The sequence below is a fragment of the Callorhinus ursinus genome, unplaced genomic scaffold (assembly GCF_003265705.2).
Source record: "Callorhinus ursinus isolate GAN/ISIS: 27379988/994484 unplaced genomic scaffold, GSC_fseal_2.0 scaffold35, whole genome shotgun sequence".
NCBI lineage: Eukaryota > Metazoa > Chordata > Mammalia > Carnivora > Otariidae > Callorhinus > Callorhinus ursinus.
Window position 1 is genome coordinate 1,420,430 of NW_027397097.1, and position 10,746 is coordinate 1,431,175.

General features: G+C 44.4%; 2 pseudogenes; both read left to right on the top strand.

Annotated features, from left to right (window-relative positions):
* The first annotated feature begins 715 nt into the window (after positions 1-715).
* Positions 716-1,683, top strand: LOC112806329 (olfactory receptor 52K1-like; annotated as a pseudogene).
* A 7,965-nt stretch (positions 1,684-9,648) lies between these two features.
* Positions 9,649-10,746, top strand: LOC112806330 (olfactory receptor 52Z1P-like; annotated as a pseudogene).

Sequence of the window (10,746 nt, forward strand, 5' to 3'; positions counted from 1 at the left end):
ATGAAACAAGAACAATTATTTAGCTACTTGGGGAGAAATAGATCAAGTTAGATTGTCACTTTGTGACAGAAATGAATTTCATGTGCGTCGAAATTTAATATGAAAAAATTAAACCATATTTTAAAGAGGAACACTTTGATCTTTGAATGAGAAAAGACTTGCTAAGCTTAAAACCAAGAAAAGAACTCACAAACAGAAATGCCAATAGATTTCATTTTATAAATTTAAAATTCTCAGTCTTAACATCAGAAACAAAATAAAAATAGTAACAAGACTTAGAAATTTTGTTTCAGTGGATAAGAAAGGGACAATAATTTTAATAATTAAATTACGGGAAACAGTCCCTTGTATACCTGCGCAAAGTATAACGAACAGAAATTTCACAAATGAGAACCTGCAAATTAAAATGAGATCATATTTTTCAATCATGAAATTACTAAAAATATTCTTACATCATAGTAATTTAATAGTAGCCCCAGTGACTCTGCAACAAGACTGATACAGCTTTCTCATTATATTTGAAATGCAAAGATTTATTGAAAGATGTATATCTCATTAAATTATGAACCTTAAATTCTCCTTTTTTCTCCAGGAATATTGACTCATGAAGACCAAAGCCTAGTGAAGGTGGGGCAGGCCCTGGTGGGGTCAAGGTACAGAATCCAGGCCTCCTGAATCTCTTACCTTCCCAGAGCCATCCTGCTCCCCAGGGACAATGTCATCTTGGAGCCATGGCAGCTCCAATGTGTCCTATACCAGCTTCCTCCTGGTGGGCTTCCTGGGGCTGCAGGACTCCCGTGCCCTCCTGGTGTTGCCCTTCCTCAGCCTCTTCCTGGTGATCATCTCTGCTAATGCTCTGGTCATCCACACGGTGGTGGCCCAGCAGAGCCCGCATCAGCCCACGTACCTGCTCATTGCCCTGCTCCTGGCTGTCAACATCAGTGTTGCCACACCGTGGTGCCTGCCATGAGGTTTGGCTTCTCCACCCACTTCAACCGCATCACCCTGTCTCACTGTCTGCTCCAGATGTTCTGCATCTACGTCCTCGTTGTTTTTGACTGCAACACCCTGCGGGGCATGGCCCTGGACTGCTATGTTGCCATCTGCTACCCTCTCCGCTACCCCAAGAGAGTGACGGGCCAGGTGCTGGCTGGCCTGCTGGGGGTGGCACCTGCATCGGCGATCCAGTGGTGGGGCTGGCCTCCCAGCTTCGCCTCTGCCACTCAGACATAATCCACCACTTTGCCTGTGAGCACATGGCCCTCATGAACCTCTCCTGTGGGGACATCTCCCTGAACAAGACTGTGGGGCTCACTGTCCACATCTTCAACAGAGTACTGGACATGTGCTACTTGGAGCTTCCTACTCCCGCATCATCCACATCGCCTTCTGGATTTCGTCCAGCAGAGCAGGCCCTGAACACCTGGGGCTCCCACCTGCTGGTCATCTTCACAGTCTACTCTTCCAACATGTCCTCATCCATCGTCTACCGGGTGGCTCGCACCGCCTCCCAGGACGGGCACAACCTGCTCAACGCCCTCTACTTGCTGCTCCCGTGTCTAGTAAACCCCATCATCTATGGAGCCAGGACCAAGGAAAACAGGCAGCACCTGGCAACTCTGTTCCAAAGGGCACAGCTACCAGCGCCAGTCTCTGCCCTCGCACAGGGAGCTTCCTGCCTGACTCTTTGGGACTTGGAGGTCCTACAGTCACTCTCACTAGCAAGTGGGTAAATGTGCGAGTCGGTCATCCGTGCTGTATTTTGGCTTTGACGATCTGCATTCATCTTTGAGAGTCTTTGATCCGTTTTCTGAAAGCAGCTACTAATCCAGAGTTATACAGTAATCAACTGCAAAGTAAGCTTCTGTCTCTGCCTTCTAATTTTTCTCCCCTTCTTTCTGCATGTGATTTTCATTCATTCATACATCATTCATCAAACATCTATTTTACACACATCATGCTAACCTCGTGATTGCAAAGAGAGAAAAAAAATCAGTCTCTTCCCTGAAGGAGGCTCCAGGGTATAAAGTTTCCAAGGTATAAAGACATGTAATGTTCAACAATTGCTTTATGTACAAAACTCTGTGGGAACACAGAGAAAGGACAATTGCTAAGACAGAACACTTCACAGAGAAGGTGAATTTGAGTTGTGTTTGAAACATAAGATAAGGCGTTTGCAGGAGAGGAAGGAGATAGAAGAAAAGGCATTCCAAGCCAAAGCAGCAGCAGGGGCAAAGGCACAGAGGCAGGGTAGACACGGCTGAGAGGGCACTTCCCGCCAGTCCCAGTCTCCCTGGCACAGGGGCAGTTGTGGGCCAGGTGGGGAAGGAGGCCAGATGGGCACGCAGAGGCCAGCTGATGAAGGGCCTCATCTATCGTGATAAGGAGTTTGTGGTTTACTCCAGGCAATATGTAACCACGTAAGAGTCCAAAGCGGCAAGGTGGCAAGGTCCTATCTGCGTTTTGGAACGATGGCTCTGCAGCCCTAATAGAGTACTGTGGGAAGAAATAAGACGGTTGGAAAGGAAGACATGAAAATAAAAGACTTCAGAGGCAGTACATTTACGGGTAATGGTCTAGAGTCTGATCATATATTTGTGACCAGGACTTGATGGACAGTATGTCACTTGTGTTGAAGGAAGCAAATGATTAAACAAAGATGCTCTACAGATCACTGGCATGAATGCACCGTACTGTCGTCCAGAAGAATGGCAGGAGTTGGGGACGAAAGGTAGACTGAGCCAATGTCCTCTATGAAAACAGGAAAAGGATCTTGAAGCTGTTAGAAAACAAGGATGAGGAAGGAAGGGGATACAACGCTGGAAACTGAGCCCATACTACACTTGCAAAGCCATCAGAGAGGGAGCCTTTTGTAATTTGCACAAAAGTATGCTATGTACTAGACACAGCTTTGATTATAAGACACCAAAAGAAACTAAAAAGGTAAGCCACAGATTTGGGGAAGATATTTGCAATAAATTTAACCAAGAAGGAACGAGTATCTAGAATATGTAAAGAACAACTACAAATCAATAAGAAAAAGACAGAAACTTGAGAGTAAAATAATAGTAAAATAGGCAAAAGACTTAAACAGTCACTTCAAAAAGTAAGCATAAGAAAAGTATTTGACCTCTAGCCTCTCATATATAGATGTTCAAGTTGCGCACTGTACAACTTCACACATCTATTGTGTAAACATAGCAGATTTGTACATGTATTACAAAATTTCCCAGCAGATGACAATGAAATTCTCATGTATTACTAGGGAGGTTGTAGATTGGTGAACCATTTGGAAGACAACTTGCCATTATCTAGTGAAATTGAAGATATGTACACCCCATGACCCCATAAATCTCCTCAGACACATGGGCATCAAAATACATGTATAAGAATATTTATAGTGGCATTGTTGAAGTTGTGAAAAACTAGAAACAAAATAATGTCTGTCAGCAATAAAATGTGTAAATAGATTATGGTATATTCATACATTAAAATGCTATCAACAATAAAATACAGTCACAAGTACAACATCCATTCATGATAAAAATCCTCTGCAAAGTAGGTCTAAAGGAAATATACCTCAACATAATAAAGGCCATATATGAAACACCCACAGCTAATATCATACTAATGGTGAAAAACTGAAAGCTTTTCCCCAAAGGTCAGGAAGAAGACAAGGATGTCCACTCTTACCACTTTAATTCACCATAGTACTGGAAGTCCTAGCCATAGTAATTAGACAACATAAAGAAATAAAAGACATCCAAACTAGTAAGAAGAAGTAAAACTCTCACTGTTTGCAGATGACATGATACTCTATATAGAAAACCCTAAAGACTCCACCAAAACTACTAAAACTGATAAATGAATTCAGTTAAGTTGCAGGATACAAAATCAATGTACAGAAATCTGTTGCATTCCTATATACTAATAATGAAGCAGCAGAAAGTGAAATTAAGAAAACAATCCCATTTACAGTTGCACCAAAAAAATAAAATAGGAATAAATTTAACCAAAGAAGTGAAAGTCCTATACTCTGAAAACTATAAAATAGTGATGAAAGAAATTCAAGATGGCACAAAGAAATGAAAAGACATTCCATGCTCATGGGTTAGAAAAAAATATATTGCTCAAATGTCTATAATACCCAAAACAATCTACACATTTAATGCAATCCCTATCAAAATACCAACAGCATTTTTCACAGAGCTAGAACAAACAATCCTAAAACTTGCATGGAACAACGAAAGACCTCAAATAGCCAAAGCAAACTTGAAAAAGAAAAACAAAACCGGAGGTATCACAATTCTGGACCTCAAATTATATTACAAAGTGGTAGTAACTAAAACAGTATGGTATTCGCATAAAAATAGATCAATAGAATAGAAAACCCAGAAATAAACCCACAATTATATGGGCAATTAACCTTTGACAAAGGAGGAATGACTACCCACTGGGAAAAAGGCAGTCTCTTCAACTAATGGTTTTGGGAAAACTGGACAGCTACATGCAAAAGAATGAAACTGCACCCCTTTCTATACCATACACAAAAATAAACTCAAAATGGAAAAAAGACCTAAATGTGAGCCCCTAAACCATAAAAATCCTTAAAGAGAGCACAAGCAGCAATTTCTCTAACATCAGGAAGAGAAATAAATGCAAAAACAAACTATTGGAACTATATCAAAAGAAAAAGCTTCTACACAGCAAAGGAAATGATCAACAAAACTAAAAGACAACCTACTGAATGGGAGAAGATACTTGCAAATGACATATCCAATAAAGGATTAGTATTCAAAATATATAAAGAACTGATACAATTCAACACCAAAAAAAAAAAACCCAAATAATTTAATTTAAAAATGGGCAGAAGACATGAACAGACATTTCTCCAAAGAAGACATACAGATGGCTAACACATACATGAAAAGATGCTCAACATCACTCATCGTCAGGGAAATGCAAATCAACACCACAATGAGATATCCCCTCACACCTGACAGAATGGCTAAATCAAAAATACAAGCAACAAGTGTTGACGAGGATGTGGAGAGAAAGGAACCCTCATGCACTCTTGGTGGGAATGCAAACTGGTACAGCCCACTCTGCAAAATAGTATGGAAGTTCCTCAAAAACTTAAAAATAGGGATGCCTGGGTGGCTCAGTCAGTTAAGCGTGTGCCTTAGCTCAGGTCATGATCTCAGGGTCCTGGGATCAAGTCCCATATCAGGCTCCTTGCTCAGCAGGGAGCCTGTTTCTCCCTTTGCCCACCACTCCCCCTGCTTGTGCATGCTCTCTCTCTGACAAATAAATAAATAAAATCTTTTTTAAAAAAGTTAAAAATAGAACTACCTTATGATCCAGTAATCACATTACTTGATATTTACCCAAAAAATACAAAAACACTAATTCAAAGGGATACACGCAACCCTATATTTATAGCAGCCTTATTTACAATAGCCAAACTATGGAAGCAGCCCAAGTGTCCATCAGTTGATGAATGGATAAAGAAGAGGTGTGGGGCACCTGGGTGGCTCAGTCATTAAGCGTCTGCCTTTGGCTCAGGTCATGATCCCGGGGTCCTGGGATCAAGCCCCATGTTGGGCTCCCTGCTCAGTGGGAGGCCTGCTTCTCCCTCTCCCACTCCCCCTGCTGTGTTCCCTCTCTCAATGTCTCTCTCTCTCTCTGTCAAATAAATAAATAAAATCTTTAAAAAAAAAAAAGGTGGTATTTACATACAATGGAATATTACTCAGCCATAAAAAAAAGAAATCTCGCCATTTACAACAACATGGATAGAGCTAGAGAGTATAAAGCTAAGCAAAATAAGTCAGTCAGAGAAAGACAAATACCATTTGATTTCACTCATATGTGGAATTCAAGACACAAAACAAATGAGAAAATGGAAAAAAGAGACAGAGGGAGAGAGAGAGGCAAACCAAGAAAGAGACTCTTAACTATAGAGAACAAACTGATGGTTACCAGAGGGGAGGTCAGCAGGGGAATGCATGAAATAGGTGATGGGGACTAAAGAGTACATTTATCATGATGAAAAAATACAAACAAATAAATATATATAAAATTTTAAAAATTAGAACAATAAAATACAGTATCATGCAACATGAATGAATTTTTCAATCATAATATATTTTTCCTATTTTTCTAAATCTCCTCAGGATATAATGGATTGTAGAAAGCCAAAAATATATACAATGTATTGTGGGGTTTGTTATTTATGTAGCAATCAAACACGAGTACAGTACCCAAACCCTGGGAGAGGGGAAATGGAAGAAGCCTGTTGTCAGGATCCCATACTGTTTGTTGAAGTGGAATAATACAACTTAAAATAGACTGTGGTCAGTTGAAGATGTGGACCATACATGCTAAAGCAACCTCTAAAATGATACAACTAAGGCGCAGCAAACACGCTGAGTAGAATCGAATCATAAAATACTCAATCCAAAGAAAGGAAAAGAGGAGCTTTGCAGTTCTATTTTCAAATTCCAGAGGACAAAGTGGTGAGGGGAGCCAGCCCCTGCCTCTGTGCATCTCAGCTCTTTACAGCAGAGCCCACACTGAAGTCACCACCTGCCCCGGTTCCTGAGCCGCCAACGCTGGGCAAGTAAATCCCTCAGCCCTCTCCGTGTGGTGCGCGCGCGCGCACACACACACACACACACACACACACACACACACACACACACACTGCACCTAAATCAGGTCCCTGGCCCTCCCACTGTCCCCCAAGTGTCCTTTCCTGTCTTTGGATGACCCTGAGTGCCTATGTAATCCCCAGATTGCAAAAGCCCCTTCCCCTCAGCTGAGCCTCAGGTCATTTCTGGGTGCCCCTGGGGCGGAGCCTGACCTGAACCCTGCCTTGTCTCTCTAAGCCTCTAACGGCTTAACTGTAAAATGAGGGAAATCCCTCAGCAGATGTGACTTTTCTCTGAGAAATACCAAGAGCCATAGAAATGAAAATGTTAGTACACTGTCACCTCCACCCAACCTCTCTCCCGGGGGTCCCCCGGGGAGTTCTGGGTTTCTCGTTGTCTCCTCCTTGGCGTCCTTGGACATGAGTGTCCACAGGGAACCTCCTCAGGCTCCTCCCCTGGAGCCACGGGTCTACTTGTCCATCCCTCCTCTTCAGCCTCACAGATCAGTGCTTTTCTGAGGCGAAACCAAAGCCACGGCAGACTGCACCCCAACGGGAGACCACCACAGGCTTCCACGGTGAGGCTGGGGTAGAGGACAGATTGATGGGGAGTTGGAGGCAGGCTGGACCTGAACTCCACCCATTACCATCGAGAACCTAGGTTCATATCCCAGCCCTATCATGTAATACCTATGAGACGTTAAGAAAATTAGTTACTGTCTCTAAACCTCAGTGTCCTCATCTACAGACAGGGTTAATAAATAAATTCATCCCTCAGGGTTGCTGTGAGTATTAAAGAAATACTACATGGAAAAACCCTTGGAATCGCGTCTGGCATGTAGTAAGTGCTCAATAAATGCTAACTCTTAATATCACTGCTGAGACTAAGAATGCTTGGAACCTGTCCAATGCTGCCTCCTGTGTGGGGTGTGAGGGGGAAAGCGGTAGTGTGGATGGAAGAGTCCTAGAGGACCTAAATTTGAGGTCTGGCTCTTCTTGTTAGGTGAGACTGAGCAAGTCACTTGGGATCTCTGAGGTTTGATGGGTTTCATTTTTCATTCATTCATTCATTCACGCAACCTCCAAGGGCTGCTCTAAGTTGCAAATGAAAATATTTATTCACGTCCCTTTGCACATTCATTTGTTCCTTCAACACACTTAGCACATATTCAGCCGTGGGCTCCAGGCTGGGCACTGGGGCAGAGATGAAGAAGACATGGTCTCCCTACTGGCACCACTGTCAGTCCAGCGGAGAGCTCGGGCAGCAAGCCAGCGATTATTGCATGATAAAGGCATGTCCCGGAGCTCTGCTTTTAAAGGTGAGGAGAAAGGGGCGCCTGGCGGGCTCAGTCGGTTAAGCATCTTCCTTCAGCTCAGGTCATGATCCTGGGGTCCTCTCCCCCTCCCCCACTCCCCACCCCTGTGCTCGTGCTCGCTCGCTCTCTCTCAAATAAATAAATAAAATCCTTTTTAAAAATAAAAAATAGGGCACCTGGGTGGCTCAGTTGGTTAAGCGTCTGCCTTCAGCTCAGGTCATGATCCCAGGGTCCTGGGATCAAGTCCCACATGGGGCTCCCTGCTCAGCGGAAAGTCTGCTTCTCCCTCTGCCTCAGCCTGCCACTCCCCCTGCTTGTGCTCTCTCTCTGTCAAATAAATAAATAAAATCTTTTAAAAAATATAAAAAATAAAGGTGAGGAGAAAGATGGAAAGCTTGAGGGTTGTATCAAGTTAAGGTAGAGCTTATTTTCTCTAGACAGAGATGAACTTTTTCACATGCTAAGGGGAAAGGGGGAGAAGTAGATGTCCTGAGGACGGAAGAAAGAAGAGACATCTGTCCCTGGGAACCGAAGGAAGAGAGAGGAACCCAGTCGCCAGTTTGTGAGGACAGGGCGGAGCTCTGCGTGTGGTTTTGACCTTTCCAAGGGAGGAGTTGCACACGGCTCTGGCACCTTCATCACAGCCTCCTACCTGTCCCTCTCCTCTGCTACTCCAAAACATTAAGCCTTGTAGGGTGACTTGGCTGGGTTGGTCTTTGGCCTCTACTCAGTCTGTAAATTCCTTTACCTCAAAGCCTCCAGAGCAACCAAACCTCTCCTCTGGTTTCCAGAACTCCATTTGCTGCTGGCTCTCACACTGCTTCTCTCCCCTCTTTTTCTCAGTCTGCTCCACTGGCATCTGCTCTTCAGGATTCTGTCTCATGCCATCTATGAAGTTCTAATCCTCACATAGTCATCTCCAGCCTTAATCCCCCCATTACACTCTCCATCTTATTTTTGACTGGGCATGTTGACTGGGCATCTCTTCATCTACCAGCCCTCACCACATCCAAATGCAATCAATTAATTGTACCTCCTAGCACCCCAACCCTATTCCTCCTTTCTCAGGCTTTAGGAGCACCAATGCAGTCATCCTCGCTAACAACAACAACAACAAAAACCCTTGACATTACTGTTGATTCCTCGGTCTCTCCCCACTTCCAATTGCTCTTAAGTCTGATTGATGTAACTCTCAAAATATCTCTTCAATCTCTCCCAAGACTTTCATCAGCCAGTTAACTGATTTGCTCATCTCTCATTCTTTTTCGTCCCTTCTGCCCCTCCTTGAGGAGGCTGTTATTCTACATTTCCTTTCTTGACTGTTTAGTGTCAAGAATCTCCATGAGGAACTACCTGAGTAATCCTAAAATGCAAAACAGGAGAGCAAATTACAGTTCATGTGACAGAGACAGACTGACCTTGTTCAAGCTAAGACGTTCATCAGCAGGGGCACCTGGGTGGTTCAATCGGTTAAGCGTCTGACTCTTGATTTTGGCTCAGGTCATGATCTCAGGGTCGTGAAATCGAGCCCCGTTTTGGGCTCTGTGCTGGGCATGGAGCCTACTTAAGATTCTCTCTCCCTCTACCTCTGCGCCGCCCCCCCAACACTCATGCGCACCCTCTCTATATATAAAAAAAAAAAGAAAGAAAGAAAAAGAAATAGGCGTTCTTCCATTGACCATGTTGTTCCAACCGTCTCTGATCCCCACTCCAGAGGCCAACCCAGGGCCAAAGTTAATGGGTGAGGATGGAAATACCGGCACCTTCGACACCTCCTACCCCAACTTCTTCCTGATGGGCTTCCCTGTATTGCAAGAGTGGCAGCCCCTCCTGGTCCTGCCTCTTACCTTCCTTTATGTGACCGTCATTTCTGCCAATACCCTGGTCATCCACACGGTGGTGGCCCAGCGGAGCCTGCATCAGCCCATGTACCTGCTCATCGCCCTGCTCCTGGCTATCAACGTTTGTGCTGCCACTGCCATGGTGCCCAAAATGCTGGCGGGCTTTGTGCATTATGCTAACCCCATATCACTGCACAGCTGCCTGGCCCAAATGTTCTTTATCTACTTCACTCTCCTTCTAGACTACAACCTCCTGCTGGCCATGGCCCTAGACCGCTACGTGGCCATCTGTCACCCACTCTGCTATACTGACCTGATTACCTCCCACCTGCTGGCTGTGCTGGCCATTCTTGCCCTGACATGGAGCCTAGGAGTGGCAGTGCCTTTGGTGGGCTAATGTCACAAGCTCGATTCTGCCGGACAATGGTGATTCCACACTTCACCTGTGAGTACATTGCACTGTTGAGCATAGCTTGTGGAGACTTGACTTTCAACAATAAGTTGGAAAAAAACAAACAATAAGTTGGGACTGGCCATGCGGTTGGTCACTGTGACCTTTGATCTAGCCCTTCTAGGGGCTTCCTACACCCGCATCATTTATGCTGCCTTCCGGATCTCTTCTGGGGGAGCCCGAGCCAAGGCCTTGCATACATGTGCCTCCCACTTACTGGTCATCCTCACTATCTACCTCTCTGGTCTCTCCACCTCCACTGTCTTCCAAGTAGCCAAGACTATGTCTCAGGATGTCCAGAACCTGCTCAGTGCCATCTACTTGCTGCTCCCAGGAGCCTTGAATCCTGTCATTTACAGGGTGAGGACCCGGGAGATCCGGCAACATGTGGAAAAGATGCTCTATAGCAAGAAATCAGCCCAGGAGGTTGGGGAGAATGCAGAGAGAATGCAAGGTATGATAGTGGAGGGGAAATTGCCAGGGTGA